Genomic DNA, 21,578 nt, shown 5'->3' on the forward strand with positions numbered 1-21,578 from the left:
GACATCAGACTGATCAGAGTCAATGAAGAAACAGGAGAATGTGCACATGACATAAAAAAAAAACTGTTCACAGAAGTGATGGCAGAAAACTTCTGAGCCAGGGGAAAAGAACTTGACATACAGATAAGTGAGGCATATGATACTCTAACTAGCCTTGATCAAAAATAATCTAAACATAGCCATACAATAGTTAAACATCCAGAAAACCAACAGAAGAACAAAATTCTATTAGCAGTTACAGAAAAGAAACAAATCACGTACAAAGAAAAGCCCATCAGAATCACAGCAGACTTCTCAACACAAACCCTCAAGGAAAGAAGAGCTTGGAGTGACTTATTTCAAGCCCTAAAGGAAAACAGCCTCCAACCCATATTGATGTACCCTGCAAAACTATCTTTCAAAACTGATGGAGAAATAAAATACTTTCATGAAAAAGAGCACCTTGAGAAATTCATGAATACAAAACCAGCACTCCAAAAAATTTTAGACAATATCGTAGGAAGAGACAATGAAGATCACAACCACAGGAAGCCCTGTAGAATGGGCTTGACAAGACATGACAAGAAATTAAAGCAAATGGGGAGAATCCAACAAAAAGAAAAAGTCATGACAATGAGAAGTCAATACGTATCAGTAACAACTATCAGTGTTAATGGTCTCAATTCACCAATCAAAAGAAATAGACTGGCAGAATGGGTCAAGAAGCAAGATCCAAATATATGCTGCATAGAAGAAACACTTAATTCAAAACGAAACTCATAGACTGAAAGATAAAGGGTGGAAAACAATACTCCATGTGAGAGGAACCAGAAAAAAAGCAGGAGTAGCTATCTGCTTTGCAGATCAAGTGGATTTCAAACCAACACTGTTTAAGAGAGACAAAGAAGGACACTACATTGTTATAAAGGGAACAATCAAAGAGGAGGAGATGACAATCATAAATATATATGCACCAAACACTAGTATGCACAACTATATAAAACAAATACTAACGAACATGAAAAATCAAATAAGCACTAATACAATAGTAGTGGGGGACCCCAATACCCCACTGTCACAAACAGATCAACTAGACAAAAAATAAGCAATGAAATACTGGAACTCAATCAAACTCTTGAACAAATGAACTTAACAGATGTTTACAGAGTGTTCCACCCTACAAAATAAGAATACACATTCTTTTCAGCTGGACACTGGTTCTTCTCAAAAATAGACCACATACTCGCTCATAGAACATGTTTAAGTAAGTGCAAAGGTATTGAAGTTATCCCCTGTATATTATCAGACCCTATTGCGATGAAATTGGAGATCAATAGCAAAAGAAACTGCAAGAATTTCATAAACACATAGAGATTGAACAACACACTTCAGAATAACCAATGGGTCACAGAGGAAATTAAAGAAGAAATCAGCCAGTTCCTACAATTAAATTTGAATGACAATACAATGTATTCAAATCTATGAGACACAATGGAAGCTGTCCTAAGAGGCAGATTCATAGCAGTGAATACGCATATTAGGAAAACAGAGTGAACCGAATTAAACAATTTGATGCTGAACCTCAAGCTTCTAGAAAAAGAAGAGCAGGACAAACTCAAAGCTCATACATTGGAGGAAATTATAAAGATCAGAGCAGATATCAATGCAATGGAGACTAAGAGAATGATACAAAAAAATCAATGAAGCCAAGAGTTGGTTATTCAAAAGAATCAACAAAATTGGCAAACCCTTAGTCAACCTTATCAGAAAAAGGAAAGAAAAGGCCCAAATCCATGCAATGAGGAATGAAAAAGATGAAATAACAGCGGACCAGGCAGAAATCCAGAGGATCATCAATACCTAATTTGAGAACCTATACACCAATAAGATGGAAAGCACAGAAGAAATGGACAGATTCCTACATACATATGAATTACCAATATTTGACAAAGAAGTCCTAAAAATTCTAAACAACCCAATATCAATTAATGAAATTGAAAACGTAACTAAAAACTTACCAAGAAAAGCCCAGGTCCTGATGGTTTCACTGCCAAATTCTATAAGACATTTAGAGAGGAACTATTTCCACTACTGTTTAAACTCTTCAATGAAATTGAAAGGGAAGTAATACTCCCGAATTCATTCCTGGAAGCTAGCATCACCTTGATTCCCAAAGCAGAGCTATAGGCCGAAAACTGAAAAAGAGAACTATAGGCTAATCTCACTAATGAATATAGACGCAAAAAATCCTTAATAAGATACTGGAAAACAGAATGCAGAAGATCATCAAGAAGATCATATACCCTGACCAAGTGGGATTCATACCAGGGATGCAGCGATGGTGCAAAATCAATACATGTAATACACTACATCAATAGAGCCAAGGACAAAAACCATATGATCATCTCAAAAGATGCAGAAAAAGCCGTCCACAAAATCCAAAATGCAAAATTTATGATAAAAACCCTAAAAAAATTGGAATAGACCATCTCTACCTCAATCTGATAAAAGCCATCTATGAAACACCAATACCCAATATCAAGCTGAATGGTCAAAAACTGAAATTCTACTCAGTAAAATCAGGAACAAAACAATGATGACCACTATCACCACTCCAGTTCAATATCATTTTGGAAACATTAGCCACAGCAATTAGACAAGAGAAAGAAATAAAAGGAATAAAGATAGGAAATGAAAAAGTCCAATTGTCATTATTTGCAGTTGACATGATATTCTATACAGAAGACTCCAAGAACTCCACCGAAAGTCTTCTAGACTTAATAACCAAATTCAGCCAAGTAACTGGCTACAAGGTCAGTGTGCAAAAATCAATAGCTTTCCTCTACATGAATGACAGACTCAATGAGCGAGAAATAGGGCAAATAATTCCTTTCAAAATAGCATCCAAAAAACTGAAATACGTAGGAAATCAACCTAACAAAAGAAATCAAAGTCCTCTTCTTTGTAAACTATAGCACTCTGAAAAGAGAGATTGAAGACAATATCAGAAAATGGAAAGACATCCCTTGCTCCTGGGTGGGAAGAATCAACATAGTGAAAATGTCCAAACTTCCAAAACTGCTATACAGATTCATTGCAATCCCAATAAAAATTCTAGCAGCATACTTCACAGACTTTGAGAAAACAATCCAAAAATTCATTTGGAGCAAGAAGAGACCCAGAATACCAAAGCAATTATAGGCAACAGAGACATGGCTGGGGATATCACAACCCCCAACTTGAAACTACTACAAAGCTACTGTGATAAAAACAGCATGGTACTGGCAAAGAAACAGAATGGAGCACCAGTGGAACAGATTAGAAGATGTAGAAACAACTCCAGACACACTCAGCCACCTCATCTTCAACAAAGGAGCCAAACACCCTCACTGGAGGAAAGATAGCCTCTTTAACAAATGGTGCTGGAAAAATTGGGTTTCAACTTGCCAAAGATTAAAACTAGACCTGTATCTCTCCCCATGAACTAAACTAAAATCAAAATGGATTAAAGATCTAAATATTAAAGCAGAAGCACTGAACCAGCTGGAACAGAGGTTAGGTAGAAGTCTTGATGACATTGGTGTAGGAAAAGATTTTATGAACAAAACCTCAGTTGCCCATGAACTAGCACAAACAATCAAAAGTGGAATCTCTTCTTATTAAAAAGCTTCTGTACAGCAAGAGAAACCACCAACAGTGTGAAGAAACAACCCAAAATCTGGGAAAAACTTTCAGCTACTGTTCCTCAGACAAGAGTCTATTATCTAGAATCTATAAAGAACTTTAAAAAAAAATCATACCTGGACCTGGGATTTAGCTCAGTGGTTTCTGCTGAGCTGAAACCACCTGCTGCACAAGCCCAAGGACCCAAGTTCGATCCCCGGTACCAAAAAAAAATCATACCTCCCAAATTTAAAGACCCAATACAATAATGTGCATCTGAAATGAGCAGATATTTCTCAGACAAAGAAGTAGAAATAGCAAGTAAACACATGAAAATATGCTCAACATCACTGGTCACTTGAGAGATGCACATGAAAACAACACTGAGATTCCACCTCACTCAAGAAAGAATGGCTGCCATCATGAAATTAACCAATAACAAATGCTGGCGGGGCTGCCTCCTCCACTGCTGGTGGTAGTGTAGACTGGTGAAACCACTATGGAAATCAGTATGGAGATACCTCAAAGAGCTAGGATTGGAATTCCCATTTGACCCAGCTATTCCACTGCTGGGGATCTTCCCCAAAGAATTAACAGAATCATACCACAGTGATATATGTGCACCCATGTTCATAGCAGCACAATGTGTAATAGCTAAAACTTGGAACCAGCCCAATTGCCCATCAACTGGAGACTGGATAAAGAAAATGTAGGGGGTTTTTTACAAAATGGAGTACTACTCAGCCATGAAAAATGGGAAATTAGAGACATTTATAGCTAAATGGATGCACATTGAGGCCATACTTTTAAGTGAAACAAACAGGACACACATGTGTAAATATCAAATAGTTCTCTAGTGTGAAAAAGTGAAATTGTAAATAAGGTCTAAAAGGTTTAATAAATAGAGTGAAATAGGAAGAAAAGGAGCAAAGGGGAAAGGGAAGTTTGAGGGGAATGGGAAAGGAAAGAAGGGAATGGAAATAATATGAGAAAATGAAAAAATGGAAACAAAATCTTTGTAAATAGGGAGGGATGGAGGGGTTGAAGGGAGGGCAGGGGAAGGGGGAAAAATTAAAAACCACTTCCTTTTTTCATATGCTGTTGGCCCTTTAAATTATTTTTTTCCTTTGCCACCTCGGTTTGATTCAAAGTGTGTCTGTTAAACATGTTTGATAAATGTGGAACCTCTAGTACATGTTCCACAATCATCGCTTCTAAGGGAACCTCACATTCTAATCCTCCACTCTAAGTTCACTCTTACACAGTCTAACTGGTTCTAGAATCTATCGATAAATTGAGTTGCCTCTGGTTAATCGAGTTTTCTTAAATCTTTATTTATTTCCTGGAGAATAAAGATACACTATTTAACTAGGAAGACACAGTACTCTATTTTGATTACCTTTTTAATTTTTATGAGTACCTGTTTGCGGTATATAATGATTACATCGGTCATGTAGAGTTGGTGCATAGACATAGCACATGCTATTATTTCTCATTCCCCTTTCCTTTGCAAAAGACCTCTCTCCCTGTTTCCTATTCTCATTTATGTTGCTCTTTAACTTATTTATATTTTCTGTTTCTTATATATGAGAAATTATGTGATATTTCAGCTTGTGGTTACCTTTGATTTCTGGACTAAAGATGTTCTCAGGATCCAGATGCTCATACAGCTGTGTGGGAAAAAGAAGTAGACCCGAGATACCTGATGGGATCTGCAAAAGAGCTTCCACTTGCAGGAGCTCCCTCCTTCCTGAATTCTCAGAGTGCAAATGCAAGGGCTGCAAACTCTGTTTCTAGATTAATTAGACATTCCCTGAAGAAATATTTAAAGTTATCCTCTACCACCATTACCAGGTCATTAGAGAGAACTTATAATTCCCAAGTTTGAGGATAATAAGCCACAGACCACTTGAAGGTACCAGGGAGGGTGAAAGTTTGGCATTAGAATATTCAGTCACAGATGGTAAATGGGATTCCCACTCTGCTGCTCACAGATAGCAGATTCCATTGCACTCACTCACATTTCTCTCCACGTATCTTAGAGCATTTTTGGTCACCATAAAGTTTATTTTGTTCTGCAGCAGTTTTAAATTTGAGCTTCAGAGGAGACTGATACTTCCTCATTTTCTGGAGAGGAAAGGTAACAGATTGCTTTGTAAATGAAGACCCTTGTTGATACTGTCTATGGTGCAGGATGGTCCCCTTAGTTTAACCAGCATCCGGTAATGGGTCCTGATTGATTTTGAGGCTCCCAGCCCCCATCCCAGCTCTCTCTGTCCTGGCGCCTCTAGTACAGAGAGACAGCTTCCTTCCAAGTACCCTGCCACAATGCAGGTAGCTCATTAACTTCCACCTTCCTCACATGTTCCTGTGGCAGCCCCAAGAACCTTCTCTAACTAACTTTACAGAGAGATAATAAAGTTTTGTTTCCATTTCACAGCAATCTGAGGGCAGCTTGCCATGTTCCTTCCTTCCAGACAGAAGTTTGAACGGAAGCTGAGGAACACAAAACTTTTTTTTTTTTTCTGATGTTCTGGATGTCACTAAATTGGAAGCTGCTATAAGTGACCAATAACTCCTTCCTTGGAGTAGCTCTGTATTTTATTAAAAAATAAAACAACTGAGGTCATAGCTGAGTATGTATTTGCTTTAGGGAATAATGAAATACATTGAAATCTTCATGGCTCTCTTCCAAGATTCAAAATCTAAAGTTACTTTTCTTCAGCTTTATTTAGTTTTCAGGGTATTTGTTGTTGTTGTTGTTGTTGTTGTTGTTGTTGTTGTCACTGTTCACTAACAAGCAGGAGATATTTGCCTAATGTGGAACTGGTCAAACATGAATCCTCTTTAAAGTGTCACACTCCCAAACTCCACCACGGTATCTCTTTCCGTCAAATTATCTGTCCAAACATTTTCTCAAACTGTAAATACTTTTGGAAAGGGATATATAAGGAATTCACGTGAATCAATCTGAGCAGTCTGAGTCATGCTAAAATAATAGGTGACCCCCAAAATTTCAGGAGCCAAACACCACAAAAATGTGTTTCTCTCTAGCTACAAGTCCAAAGAGGGTTGGCAAAGAGCTTTGCTCAACATTGTCACTCAGGAGCAAGACCAAAGAGACTTTCTTCCCTCCCGTGTCTCCACGATTGCCTGGGCACAAGGAGGGAAAGGATGGGGTACTAAACTGCTTTCAAAATTCCTCAGAAGTGGCATCGGCCATTGCTTCCAGTCAGTAGGCCAAATGAATTCCATGGCCACACCTAACTTGAAGAGGACTGCAAAGTATTATCAAACAATCTGTTATAAATTAGTTTCTTATACACACTTAGCTGATACCCATCTGAAATTGGGGCTAGAAAATTGCATGTAAGGAAGCAAAAAGAAAGAATGCTTCTGAAACAAACAAGCCCAGGAGACAAAAAACAGCCGAGTCCTAGGCATCCATTTCATTGTCAGGAGGGTTGATATGGAAGCAATGTCCAAGCTCAGCAGCTTGCAGTGATTTTCAGTAAAAACAGTAATTCCACAAATAATAAAATGTCATTCAATAAAAAGTAAGCAATCAATGAATCAGTGTTTAATAAACGGCATTTATAAGGTTTTGTTGCTTTGTAAGCCATGGCTTTGTTGAGAGGAGGTTCTATGAAGTGTTAGTGAGGGAATGATTGGAAATTACTGGCCCACAGTAAGAGCTTTGTAGTTCTCTAGGAATAGGGGCTATGTAACAGCCCTCTCTGTCTCTATTTGCCAAGTTACAGCCAACTGTATTGACTGAGGAATGTAACAGCCAAACATGCAAATAAAAGGCCTGAATCTAAGTCTTTTCCTGATCTCTTACTAGCAGCCTAACTATGCCCATACAGCTGTTGTTTTTGCCCCTGTAGCATCCATTTCTCCTTCTGGTAGCTACCTCATAATCCCTAACTCCCATTTTCTGAATAACTCCTGAAATTTTCCATGCCCATGAGCCCTGGGGCTTTACCTCAGGGCTTCTGCTTTTGCAAGTCACAGTTCAGCACATTCCCATGGCCACAGGCTTGTTTTAACCACCAGGGAAAAAGAAACTTGTCTGTTCATTTGATGACAATGGAGAGGGTTCTAGAGCAATATGGAGAGATTGGCTGCCATTTTACACTCAAAAAGGGACCATTTGTCTGAGAAAGGAGCCAGTTTAGGGGACTTTCAACTGAATGATGGAGAGAAAAAATAGGAAAAGATGATCCACTAAAGTCATTGTTTACAATTTGCTTTATTTGACTCTTAGACTTGACCTTTCAATTGTAAGACACAATTTATTCCTCTTTCATTGAATCTCGTGTCAGTTGGAGTTCTTGAAATACAAAGTGTTCTGACACACAAATCCTCTTACGTCTGTTTCCACACATCTAAAACAGTCATGATCATAATATTATGCAAGTGTACTGGAAGAAATTACAAATCCTTAAGAATACTATATGCAACAGCCTTGTGGAAGATTGTACATGTTGTGTGTACAGTGGACATCAGAGGCATGTAGTATGCTTGAGCAGAAGTAGGAATTCCAGCTGACATCCCTGTCTGTATTCCAAGAAATACAGAATGGAAGGAGATGGAGATTTGGGAGTCATCAACATAGAAAAGATAATCAAAGCCAAAGTAATACATAAAAACTCTTGTCAAAGTGTCTTGTACTTAAAAAGAAGGGGATATTATATATTTTAAATTTTATAGAGCATAAAATTCAATGAGGCTAAGTATAATGGAATGATTTGATCTAAAGTCACAAAGGAATGCATTGTCCAATTTAAGTCCTAGAGCTGGAGAAGGTGCCACTGAAATTACTGTTTATCACAGAGGCAAATAAATGGATTTAAACACAATAACATTTTCACTTTTGTTGAAATTACCCTCCTGGAAAGAGAAGATAGATTGTATGAGGAAGTGAATGATGTCAAAGAGACTAATCAATTATCCCAATTCTTCAAGCAAAACTTAACAAGGACCTACCTCAAGGAAGTTAGAAGTAAGGTAAGAGTGATGTTGGAAGGTGATTTAGGACTAACTTAATAATTCAAAATGGTGGAAGGATAAAGAAGAAAAAGTAAAGTAAAAGTCTTCACTGTTACAATTGAGTGACAATTCAAAGCCAACAGAAAATGAGGATCATTGCCAAGAAATTGTTAAACACCAAACATGAACAAAAAGCCTAGGAAGATGTTGAAATCTAAGGATGGAGTCTCAGGGGCAAACCACCTTCCACAAAGATTTAAAAATTAAATAAAGTGGAAGGGAAAAACAAGACAAAACAAACAAACAACAAAATAAAACACCAGAAACAGTTCAGATGCCTAAAAAAGAGAAGAACATGAAATATGACTGAACGTGAAATAGCAATTGAATGGCCTCTTTCCTGAGTAACATAAAAAGTAGGGCAATTATTTGAGGAACCGAGGTTCCTGACATCATAATCAGATCTCCTTCTGAGCAACAGTATTAAGCTAAAAGTAAAATGTATTCAGCATGCACGTAACATTTTTTATAGTTTTATTTAATTTTCCTATCAATAAGAGCTAGAAATAAAATTTTTTTAAATGAAATTCTTGAAAATTTAGAATATAATCCTATGAACCAATCTGAGCCTCATGTTTACTTTCTGAGTAACTATTACCAATGAGTCAACTGTGGCTCATTATACTTATTTTCAATTTTTTTAAGAATAAGTTTTACTCAACACTTAAAGTCTGGGGAAATTCTTCATGTCTTATTGTACATATAAAAAGACCAGTGTCAGAGCCTTGTGTTCAGATGTTCAGCCTGTGGAATGAGGGTCATTCATGGCCCCTCCGGAAGCCTTCTTTGTTTGTTCTGATGGGATGTATCAGATCTTTACAAGTTCAGAGATAAGCCTCTGTGCTTTGACCTACCTTATTCCTGACATCTATGTCTACTTAGGATCAAAGTCCCGCCCCCTTCCGTCCATCTCCCCAGAAATAGGGCCCAATTGTACTATCAATCATAGCTGGAATAGGTATTGCAGGGAGTGTTGCCACAAGCACCACCTGCTTAGTCAAAAACAGTTCTCAGACCTGGGGTATCAAAGACCCCCAGCAGGCCCTTGGTACCCTCCAAAATCAGACAGATTCCTTGGCTGAAGTCGTCCTCCAAAACAGAAGGGCCGCTGACCTCCTTAACTGCAAATCAAGGGGGAACATGTGTGTTTCTAAGAGGAGAATGTGGCTCGTATGCAAACCAGTCTGAGGTAGTTAAAGAAATAACCCACCAAATGAGGGACCAATTGAACCACCCATGGGAACAATATAAAAATCCTGACCCTTGGTGGAATATCCTAGGTGATTTGAAAACTTGGATAGGTGCCTTATTAGGACCTCTCCTTGGTATCCCCATGCTATTAACCGTTGGCCCGTGTTTCATAAATTGGCTCATGTGTTTTGTCTCCCAATGTGTCCATTCCATAAAAATGCAAGAATCCTCCCAGGTCATGATGATCTCAGAATCAGACTCTTACACATACACCAGCCAGCACATACATGCCTCTGATGGTTAGCGAGTTAACTCGCAGGAAAAAGAGGAGGGAACGAACGGGGAACATGCGTCCCTACAGTTAAAGCCGGACTTGATGACGGAGAAGTTTTTCCCCATTCTCTTAACATGTTTGAGCTTGCCTGGCCCGATGCTACCTCACAAGCATCTCAGGAATTTTCTTCATTCTCAAACAGTTTTATTACTTCTACCGCCCCAAATGTAAATGAGAAGTGACTTCCTGCACTGCACTTGTTGTCTGAAATCCCTAACAACCAATGAATTTGCTAAACCTCTATGACCTGTGCTCTTTGTAGCCAATGAAAAGATGTAAAATGTCTGTAAGCCCGTCTTCTCCCGGGAGATTATCCTGCCCTCTTCTACCTCAAGGGAGCGTCACTCTCTTCCAGTGTGAACTCAGGCTGACCCACAGGTGCTGGAAATAAAGCTTTCATTTCACTTTGCCTCCGGGGGAAAAAAATCAGTTTTACTCATAGAGTAAATTTTCTATTTCATTTTAATTCCAGATGTCATAACGTGAATTTTTTCATAGGGAATTTTTTCCCACATGGGGAATCCTTTGAAAACAGGATTGTGACGATTGTAATTCTGAGTAATCTTCTCCTTTTCTACTTCAGCTGCTCCTCGTCTGGGCCTCTCTGTCTTCTTTTCTCCATGATGAAATTTGACAGACATGTCTCCTAAAGCTAGAAAAGAAAAACTCCTGTTTTCCCCTTTAAACAAAAACTTTTGACTTCTCCAAACAAAAGCAATACTTCTATAAATGAGAATTTCTATTTCCCTCTTTAAGATGCTGCTCCTGTTGTAAATGCTCTTGGACCCCGCTCCTCTTACTCCTGTGCTACCAGCTGTTAAAGGTCCTGTTCTTTGGACCTTTGTAATTCTCTGTGAATTTCTCATTGCTCATGTTTTCAAATCTGTATTTTAATCATTGATTACCTTATTTTGCTGTGTAGCAAACCATGAGCTCTTTCAGGAAATTGATTTGCTTTCCCCATGTATGTAGCATCTGTCCAGGCAGAAGGATAATTATGAAATGTTGCCCCAGTACCTGTCATTCCTTATCAAAAGCAGTCTTCACTAAGCTACCAACCAACTTGAAGACTTAACTTTCCTGCTTCTCTTACACATTTCCTCTTTGAGTCTTTCCAACTTGAAAGTTGAAAGTTGTCCCCACTGGTATGTGTAATCTCTAATTTACTGTTTGTAGACCACTGGAGAGGATAAACCTCCTGTCTGCCTCTGAGTTAGGTAGAGAAGAATCAGACTATCTTATCAGATCAAAAGCCTAATGCATTGGACTGCAACTCGAATGTAAAACCTGTTGCCAAAAGTAAACTGAACATAGAGGAGAACCACAATATTTAAGGCTCTAAGTGGACATGCTGAAAATCTTTTCTTAATACTACATAAAGCTAGAAAAGTGAAGCTAGCCACCTTTACAAGAACCATGGCCCTACCCCCTCCCTCTTGTAGGACAGCATGCTTCTGCAGTTCACCCATCCCTTTAAACCTCTGTAGAAGAGCTCACTGTGTGTGTGTAGGGGGGGTAGAGGGGCTGAGCTCAAGGCCTTCAGCCTGAGCTGCATTCTCAGCCTTTCATTAATTTTTATTTGAAGACAGGGTCTCGCTAATCTCTAAGTTGTCCTGGCTGGGCTCAAACTTGCCTTCTTACTGCCAGCCCCTTGGAACTCTCTTGCTTTCTTGCAGGAATGTTTCTCACATCACAGTGGACATCGTGGGTTGTCCCTGAGTCCACACCCCAGGCCAGTGCCTAGAATTTGCCTGTAGAAGCTGATATCTCTTCTGTTCATCTCCTGAATCTCAAGGACATGGCAGGATATGGAAACGTGGAAACTGTGGGCTCAGAATCTGGTCTGTTACCTTTGCACTAGCCAGAGTCGTGAGTCACTGATTGTTTGTTAAATAATTTACACTCTCCAAAATGTATTATTTTTTTCTGAGATGTCAAAATTTAATTTCAAGTTTTTTCAATCCGAACATTTTCCCAGGCTGAGTGTGGTGTCACACGCCTGTTAACCCCAGCACTCCGGAGGCTGAGGCAGGACAATGGCCTGGGCTACACAATGAAACCCTATCTCAAGAAAAAAAGATTACAGAATAGTCTCCCATAAACAAAACTATGGACATGCCATTAGGGAATAAAGAATATGAATGCATACTTGTCTGCTCTACTTGGGTCTTTATCAACGTGTAATGCCTATACTATTGGTAAACTTCTCATCAAAAGTATTCCAATTAAATTGTTTTTATTCAAAGCCACACTACAATATGAAGGCAGGCTGTCTCCTGAAATTGCATTTGAGTGGAATTTATTTATACTAAGTACATCTTATCACATTAAATAATTCCTATATGTGACAATTATGTTATTTTTACTGGTTTCCAATAAAAATTGGCATATCTATAATTTATTAAAATGTAAATCCTCTGTCTCTAATAAAAGTGAGTTTGGTTCCTTGTAGACGTGGATTTAGTGGGATGGGACGTTCATCACATATGTGAACACTCCAGCGTGCTGGGATCAAGATGAGGCAGCTGTAATTGTTTGAATCCTCATTTGCTATGTAATGTTTCCTTAACCCTAAGGACACAAAGCCTTATGTTTAATGTCTTAGTCCATCGTAACAAATAATTTTTAAAAATTGTTAGGTCCAAGTCATATTCATTTTTTACTTCAGTAACTCTCCTATTTATTTATTTATTAGTCTTACCATGGTACCAGCTTTTACCTACAAGGCAGAAATCTAAGATTCACCCTTCTCTCTTTGCTTTTCTTCATACCATTTTCCTAGCTAATTTCTTCTCCATTACTTGTACCCTGTGAATTACTCAAGAACTTGAAATTCTCATCAACATTTTTTTGGAAAAAATAACTACTTCCAAGTTTCTACTGGAGAATCCTTTTCACAGATTTTCATGGCATACTTTGCATATCAAAATCTCTTGGGAGGTTCTGTAGAAGAACAGAAGATTTCCATTTAATAAACTCTACACTTGCATTAAGGCTCAATGCAAGAAATAGCAACCACTTGATGAAGTCGAGCAGAAAGGAATTTAATGCAGGTGATTAGATACTTATACAGTCATGGGAAGGGAGGGAGAAATGGACCATAAGCTGGGCCTCAGCAACAACTGAGGAATCCACAGAACTAATGGACCAGCGCACTCCTTCCTGGGAGAGCACTGTTGGAAGTGCCTCACTGTGGTTGTGGGTCATAAGCAGCAGTCAGGAGCTCTCACTGTGAGCAGTGCCCGGGCACCTGGATGCATTCTGCATGCACTTGAGCTGCTTGTATAGTGTGATGCCCCGGCTCACAGACTCAGTTCTCTCTACAATTCTGGTTACAAGCAAAACTGGATAGAACCAAATCAAATGTCCCCATGAGGTCAACATTGAACCTAACCAATGAAATTGATTTGCTTCTCATTCATTTTCTGGAATCATGGAAAGAATGGAGTTTGTGAACTGAGGTACCACTATATACTGGACATAAAATCCTACCATTGTTGTACCACAACTGTCTCTCCACAAACAAGAGGTCTGAGCCTGGAACCAGAATTCTAGCCCATCATATTATCAAGGTGTTGCTTACAAGCAAAAAGCAGCCATTGTAAAAACAAAAAAAACAAAAAAAACCAAAAAACACCACACACACAATGTTGCACCGTCTGATTTCTGCCTTCAAACATTAGGTAAGCACATCTACTTGCTGGCCAGAGGCCTGTCCATAAGTCTTATCTATGTTATTCTAAGCTTCCTACTCTCTACAACACAGGAGAGCACATTAGAAGAAAGGTGAAATGGAAGCTGGTCAAACTAAATTGCCCTTTATTGCTCAAATTTATATGAGTCCTTCTACATTTACTTAAATTTTGAGCAACCACCATACCAGGAATAACATGCTACCATCCAAACAAGGAAACTATGCACACCGAGTGGAAACACTCATGACTTCTTCCCAAAGCAATGTTACAGATTTCCAGTGACCCACTTACTCGTTTCTAGGTGGTGCTCATTTCTCTTCTACTCCCTCGCCAGAATCTCCTGATGCCCTATTAAAAAACAAATTATTACCTTAATTTCACAAACACCGAGGATATAAAGTCACTTGGGGAGGACAGGAGATGGCTAAACACAAATACGAGGAGGAAACAGGTAAGAAGGAAACAGGAAGGGAAGCTGGAGAACAGGGGAAAATCCTGGTTATGAGTAGAAATTCTAACCTGCAAAGGGCCCTGACGTCCCAGAGAGCAGTGGTCCTTTATCACATTCTTTATCCTCTGTCCCTTGTTTGCCCCCTCCACCTGTGTGCATCACTTCAACTCACCGGGTTTCTTTACATGACGGGCAGTTCACTCCTTTGCCTGCACCATCTCAGTACTGGTGACAGTGACCTCTTCGGGGTGACATGGAGTGGAAACCCTCCCTGCCACTGTGCAGCAACAATCACGTTTCTCTTTGACAGTTAGAAGGAATCACTCTAGCCTAACCTTAACAGGCTGTGTTCTTTTCCCTTGTTCCGTATTTGTTGTGTTTATTTTTGTTTTGTTATGGTTTCAGAAACAAAAAGAGTTCCCAGAAGTCAGATGGACTCATTGTTTTTTCCCTTAGAATTATAGTGATTTTCAGTAGTAAGATACCTAACCTAGACAATCCAGAAAGCACAAGGTCAGAAAGATATTGTGGATAAAAAGATATTGTGAATAAATCATCAGGTATAAGGATATGAAAGGACACAGCCACATCTCATTAGGAACTGCAAGATCACTTACCCATCACAATGCTCTTTATTGATATGACTGTTCTGATTTTTTTTTACTGTCATAAACATTATAGAAATTGAGTGCATATTATTCCTGATTTTTAGTCTGCCACATGCCCTTGAGATAAAGGTACATATTTCAGTGGGAGCATTGTTTACCTTCACTCTTGTCCTGTAGGAGACAGAGATTATGATGTGATTCAAGGATGCTGAAACACTCCACCAGTGTACTTTTCGGTACCTGAGCTTGGCAAGTGTCCTTTTAACCTTGAGATATGAAGATGGTTATATTTTTATCTTCATAAATCTGTAGACCCTTTTATACCCACTCTATCTAGGAAAGGCTGGGCCCCTAAATTCCTTTATTGAGATCTTTAGTAAATTTACCAACCAATATTGGAACTATTCCAAGATGTTCTAGCCACATCTTTGAATCCACATTTTCTAGACACCCACGGTACTGTGCCTACATGGCTGAATTTTTCTAATACTTTTATACATATATGATAGCATAAATACGTGCTCATTTTCCTCTTCTGAATCATTCTGAGAATCCATTCCCTCAATGTTCGGCAGCATTCTGCCTATGTATTCTGCAAGTGTTTGAGCCTTTGCCTTTTTTAAGCATAGTAAGATCAGATTTTAGGTGAAAAGTGGAGCAGAAGGTGGTGGCACATGCCAGCAATATCAGCATTCTTATAGGCTGAGGCAGGAGGATTGCAAATTTGAGCTCAGCCTGGGAAAATTAACTACTGAGCAAGAAGAGCTTGTCAAAAAAAAGCAAAAAAGGGCGGGAGATGTAGCTCAGGGTGAAGGCCTGAAGTTCAATCCCCACCTCCCAGGGCCTTAAAATATTTGGACAAGATGAGGGATAAAAGGGAGAGGGCATAAAGAGAAGGAGGCTTTACATACAAGGGAGTTATGTCAGGGAAAACTTGTATAAGATCTTTAGGGAGAGAGGCCAAACAGCAAGAGAGAGAGGTAGAAGGGGTAGGGGTAAGATGCGCTGCTGCTGTCCAGAGAATCCACAGGCTTGAAACATCTCCAGTGCTCCATTCATTTTTTCTGAGGATTTCAATCTTCACTGCACTAAGTTTCCAATAAGCAAGCTTGGAAGACTGAACTGAACTTACATTGCATCTGATTTCTACCTATGTCCGCCTCTGTGATCACAGAGACAGGAGGTTATATTAGTATCTTCGCTCCTTGGCCTTCTGTGTACTTTCTGACCTGAGAATTTAAAATCTAATTAAGACATTTCCTTGCTTTAGGCTCTGCAATCCAGCTACACTAGCTGTTCCACCCCATAGTGCTTAAGTCATCACTCCTGCTCTAACGATCTACTGCACTATCTGCTGGCTTCACAGATCCTCTGTCTTTAACAGACATTTCATTTCAGGTGATCATAGCAGATGAGTTAAGAAATTCGTTTACTGTTTTCTGCCATTGGCTTCCAGTACCACATTTTCCTACAAAAATAACTCAATTGCCTGCTCAACAACATGCTTTGTACTGAACACTGAATTAGATTTGACTACAGAAAATAGGAAATGCTTCCAATATTTTGTTTGTTTAAAATTTTTATTTCTGTCAGTGTATGTTTGCAGTACATAATGATTACACTCATCGTAGGGAGTTGGGTCCTAACCTGTACATATGTTAAAATCTTTGCACACCCCTTCCTCTCCAAGTCCCACCCCTATCTTTTGGTCTGCTTCCTGCTTTCTAAAGATGTATCTTCCTGTTTCCTATTACCTATCTTTCACTTTGCACTATGACACTAATTTAATGTAGAAGTTAGATACTTACACACTTCAAACAAAGGGCTGGAGAATGAGTTCTTGGGTGAGATTCACACAGTCTACCACAACTCTCTCTAAGGTGGGCAGGTGTTTTGAACAAGTTCTTCTGCTCTTACTTGCATTCTTTAGCACTTCCACAACTGTGACACACCACTTGATGAAAAGCTGCTGTTAAACTGAGGGTGCCTTAGAGCCGTGGAAATGTAACATTTGTCACCTAGTCTTCACCTAATTTCCACTCTCTTCTCAGCTAGACTGCCTTCAAAGGAACTCACCTTGAATTCTCCAGCAGCCCCTTCACTGAGGGTTCTGTGCCAGCCTTTCTTTCATGCCCTTGGTCTCTGCCTGACCTCTTTCCTTCCACTCTGCGCTTACAGCCTCCTAAGAGGCCCTTTGCACATTTACACAAATGCAAGAATTACTCGTTACAATTCGCAAATTCAGTGAGAGTTCCACTCTGATGAAGGCATAAACTTAATTTTCAATCATGAAGTATCACGTGGCTTTGGGGTACATCTAAAATCTCATCCTAAGAAACGTTCACTTCTTTAGATCCACGCAAGAGGTCATTCAAGTTCTGTTATATTAGGCATTTTTATTTTCAGTTTTGGTTTGAATTTCTGACGTGGATGTTGTGACTACTATGTTTAGTGAATGGTTCCAAGCAATAAAAGATAAAGATATTTTAGAACAAAGATCTAACACCCAAATGATAAAAATGCTTTAACAAAGAAAATGAATGAGGAAAATTCAGGGAGACAAGAGGGACTATTAAGAAACACTGCTCTGGTCACAATGTTCATGTTTGCGAACTCCCAGTCAGTACTGCTACTGAATCTCTGAACAGAAGAATCCATCTCAAATTCTATAAATGATCTCAAGTGAATCATGAAGTTTCTTATAGTACATTTCTATCCAATAAAATGGCAATAAAATATACAGCAGTAAGAGTTCTTGTCAGTTTAATAACGCATTTCTGTGTCTGGCCACATGACATGAACTACCATGGTTTCCTAGCCAATTTATATCTCTAGTCCACACCTCTAAAGGTGGAGAAAAGAACAGATGACTATTACCTGGTGATAGAAGAAGATTCTTGATGCTGGCTGAATTCTAAAACAGTATACACACTCTGATGAGAGGCCTGGTTTCCCTCTGTTTGCGCTGGCACACAAGGGATCCAAATTCTACAAACAACAAGAAAGAAGATAAGAGGGACGACAGCGCTTGGAAGTTTGCATCTTGGCAGAGTTCTGTGAGTGAACTGGGTGAAGCTCAGTCTTCATGAACAGTGAGGGACATCTCTTTGCTTTTAAATCCACATGGTGGAAGAATGATTCGTATCGATTTCCTAGGGTGCAACAAATCTTAAGTGGAACAGATTGAAGTGTCATGCCACAGACTCGGGACAAGTAAACCAGCCCGGAGGGTGAACAGAATCAGAGTCATCTGGAAATGACTCTGAGGCCGAAGGAGGAGGAGAGTGTGGAGTGGTGGGAGAACAGTAGAGCAAGCTCTGACTGCCACCGTGAACTGAACGTGTAGCATAGGAAAGGCTCTCTGCCACAAAGTCTGGGGGTAACAGCCTAAACTAATTGATATTCAATGTTGCTGTATTAGAAAAGTGTACTAACACGTGTACCAATGTGCTGCGAAGCAGGTCATAATTATGAACTGCAAACGTGTGCTAATAAAAAATGTGTAAAGTATTCTGAACAAACTGAAGCAAGACTTGGAACCACTTAATCACTTTTGGTGAATTTAATCTGAAGACACAGAGCACTGAGAATTAATTCCTAAATTTCATCAGTAAGGGAACAAGCTGCCACCAGGCTTCACATTCTGCCAAACCCAGGAGCCAGGGCAGCCAGTGTCAAAGGGGCCCTGGTGCTGAGTGTTGCTCTCTCCAGCCTCCTCATTCTGCCTCCGCTGGAACAGAGAACGAAAGCTGCTTCCATGGGGAAATGCACTCCTGACTCAACGGAGGATAAAAAAGAGTTAACCCAAAGGGGCTGCTTTTATAGGACAGCTGGCAACTCTGCATTTAACTCACAAAAGCTTTTAATTTGAATGGATTGTGGAGGTCATGGGTCCCCCCCTCAGAAGCATGAGGCTCTTCAACATAATCACCAGTACATGGCAATTGCATCTCACTTGACTAACTCTGGTAATAAAAATTCACTAACTCATGGGGAAGCCCAGTCAATAATTAGAGCTTTGTAATTATTCAGAATCTGTTCTTTATACACAATCATCCCACTTCAATATGATCTCTTGTTGTTTTGGCAAACCCATTCACATGCAAACTCACACAAATGAACCCATACTGATGTATACTTGCTTTTCATCCACCGACCTTCAAAGGTGCAGTGAGGGTCTTCCTGATCTTCTCATCTCAATGCTTTTAACCAGGCCAAGTGCTCTGGAGATTACTGCAGAGACTGTCTCAGCCGGCAAACAAAGGCTGCAGTAGCAGCATAAAATATTTTAGCTATTAGCCCAGCACTTGGTTCGCCACATATAATTACTATAACACTGTGAGATGATGGAACGGAAGCAAGAAGAGGTCCGCATCCTGCTCAAGATTGAACAGCTGAGCACTCGCGCCAGGATTAAATCTCGTCATTTTATCTATGGAGCCAGTGCTCTTAATGTATTTTGCTGACAAAACACAAAAGAAAAAGAAAATTAGGCCTTACGACATCTTGCATTTTCCAGGAAATTCGCTTTAAATTCAAAACAAAGGAAAAGAAGGGAATGAGTGACAAATAAGGATCCATAACAAGGACAAGATCGCAGATGTGCCCATAAGGTGTGTACATAAAAATCAGTCCACACTACTGCTATTCGTCAATGAATCGGTATTTTATTAATAGATTTTGAAAATCTTTTTGAACTCAGAATAAAACAAAATTTGGAGAAATAGATACCTCATTAAAGGATGAGGAAGAAATACAATTTCTACTTTTTATATATAATTAATGAATGTAGTGTCTTCAGAATCAACCTCAACAAATGAGATGTACAAACATCAAAATATTTGGCAAGAGTAGAAACACCAGAACTGAAACAAAAATCAAATAGGCCTTTCAAGTGAGGTTAACTTAATTAGCTTTTTACTTTAAGACTCTACAGCTCCTTCAAGGAGATTCACCAACTGAACCACAAAACACAAGAATTTTTTTTTTCATTTTTCCCAATGATGGTGCATAGCTAGAATTACTCTAGATTCATGAGAAAGAAATCTACTCATTCTTTACTACGTTTACTATGTAGTGACCCTGAAACTGCCATGGTGGAGAACTGATGTCCGTTGTAGAAATTCTTTCAGATTATCTGTGCCATGTAAAGATAATTTAGACTTTTCAATTAAAGGTTGAATTGTTAAATTTTGTTTGACAAAAAAACCCAATATTTACTTTTTATGTGCTTTCTGCCTTTCTGAAGATCTTGTTTAAAACAAAAAACCTTTCTATATAATTACTTCCCAATAGAATAAGTTGCCGCTAGCCATAAAAATTTTAAAACAACTCTTAGCACAAACCATAAACCCATGTTAGAACCTAAAATTTCCAGCTATTGGAATTAATAAATGAATTTTGCCAGCATTTGCAGGTAAATTAAAGATAACAGACAAATTACAAAAATTAAATGCTGTTCTAAATAGTAACATTTAATAATTGAAAATAAACACTATATAATACTTTGAAAAGGTATCAAAATCATAAAATATTTGCAACAAATCTAACAAAATATGTGAAAAAAATCCTCTGTATGAAAACAATGAAGTGCTTCTGAGAGAAATTTAAAAATTTACACAATAATTTAGGTAAATATATATCATGCTCATGAGTTGAAGTACTCAATATTAAGATATCAGTTCTCTCATATTGAGCAGTAGATTCAACAATATACCGATCTCTGGAACACTCTTAATGTAGAAATTGGGAAATTGACAAGAAATCTCATATGGCAATACAAGTAATTGCCATGGTTCAAAAGAAGAAGACAAATTTTGAAGACTAACATCACATGATACAAACTGAAAAGTGACAAGGTCAAATTAATGTGATATTGGTACAAAGATAGGCAAGTATACTAGTGAAATATATTAATACAGAAGTCAGCCCACACAAATGCAGTCAACTCATTTTAACAACAGTGCAAAGATAAGTTTTGGTAAAAAGATCTCCACTTTACCAAATACTGGAACAACTAGAAATCCATATGCTAAAAAAAGAATGACACATCATGTTTCCATCCACAGAGAGTTTAACTCAAAGTTAAAAATGAATCCACAAGTGATGCATGATGGCACATGTCTGCAATCCCAGCACTTGAGCAGGTGAGGCAGGAGAATTACCATGAGTTTAGGGCTGGCCTGGGCTACACAACAAGGCCATGTCACAAAAAACAAAGACAAAACAAACAAACAAATAAGCCTGGACAGTGTAAAATTCCAGCATGAGACATAAAAGAAAGCCTTTGTTATTTGAATTTGAGTAAAGACAAAGACTTCTTTGAAAGGACAGTGAGCCAGGTATGGTGGCATGCGTCTGTGATCCACTTGGCAGGCTGCAGCAGGAGAGTCTCAGGTGCGAGCCCAACCTGAGCACAAGCCATAAAAGCAAGCTGTAGTATTTTCTTCATCAGAATTTAAAATTTCTTTTCTTGAAAGACATCGTAAATGAATAAAAGACAAACCAAATACTGATACAAAATATTTTTAAATTCTTGTAAGGAACTTGTTTCCAGGCTATGTGAAGAATTTTCAAAGTACACTAAGATAAAAAATAATTAAAAA

General features: G+C 38.7%; 1 long non-coding RNA gene across 1 annotated transcript; it reads right to left on the bottom strand.

The window, feature by feature from the left end:
• Positions 1–10,726: 10,726 nt before the first annotated feature.
• LOC147826620 (uncharacterized) lies at positions 10,727–19,268 on the bottom strand. The gene is made up of 4 exons (XR_015438915.1): positions 19,131–19,268; positions 17,851–17,961; positions 14,206–14,262; positions 10,727–10,871 (listed from the first exon to the last, which is right to left on the bottom strand). It is a non-coding gene; the product is annotated as an uncharacterized LOC147826620 (long non-coding RNA).
• Positions 19,269–21,578: the final 2,310 nt, after the last annotated feature.

The sequence above is a fragment of the Heterocephalus glaber genome, unplaced genomic scaffold, assembly GCF_053883595.1.
Source record: "Heterocephalus glaber isolate CG9 unplaced genomic scaffold, H.glaber_assembly_v1.0 deba00001465, whole genome shotgun sequence".
Classification (NCBI taxonomy): Eukaryota; Metazoa; Chordata; class Mammalia; order Rodentia; family Bathyergidae; genus Heterocephalus; species Heterocephalus glaber.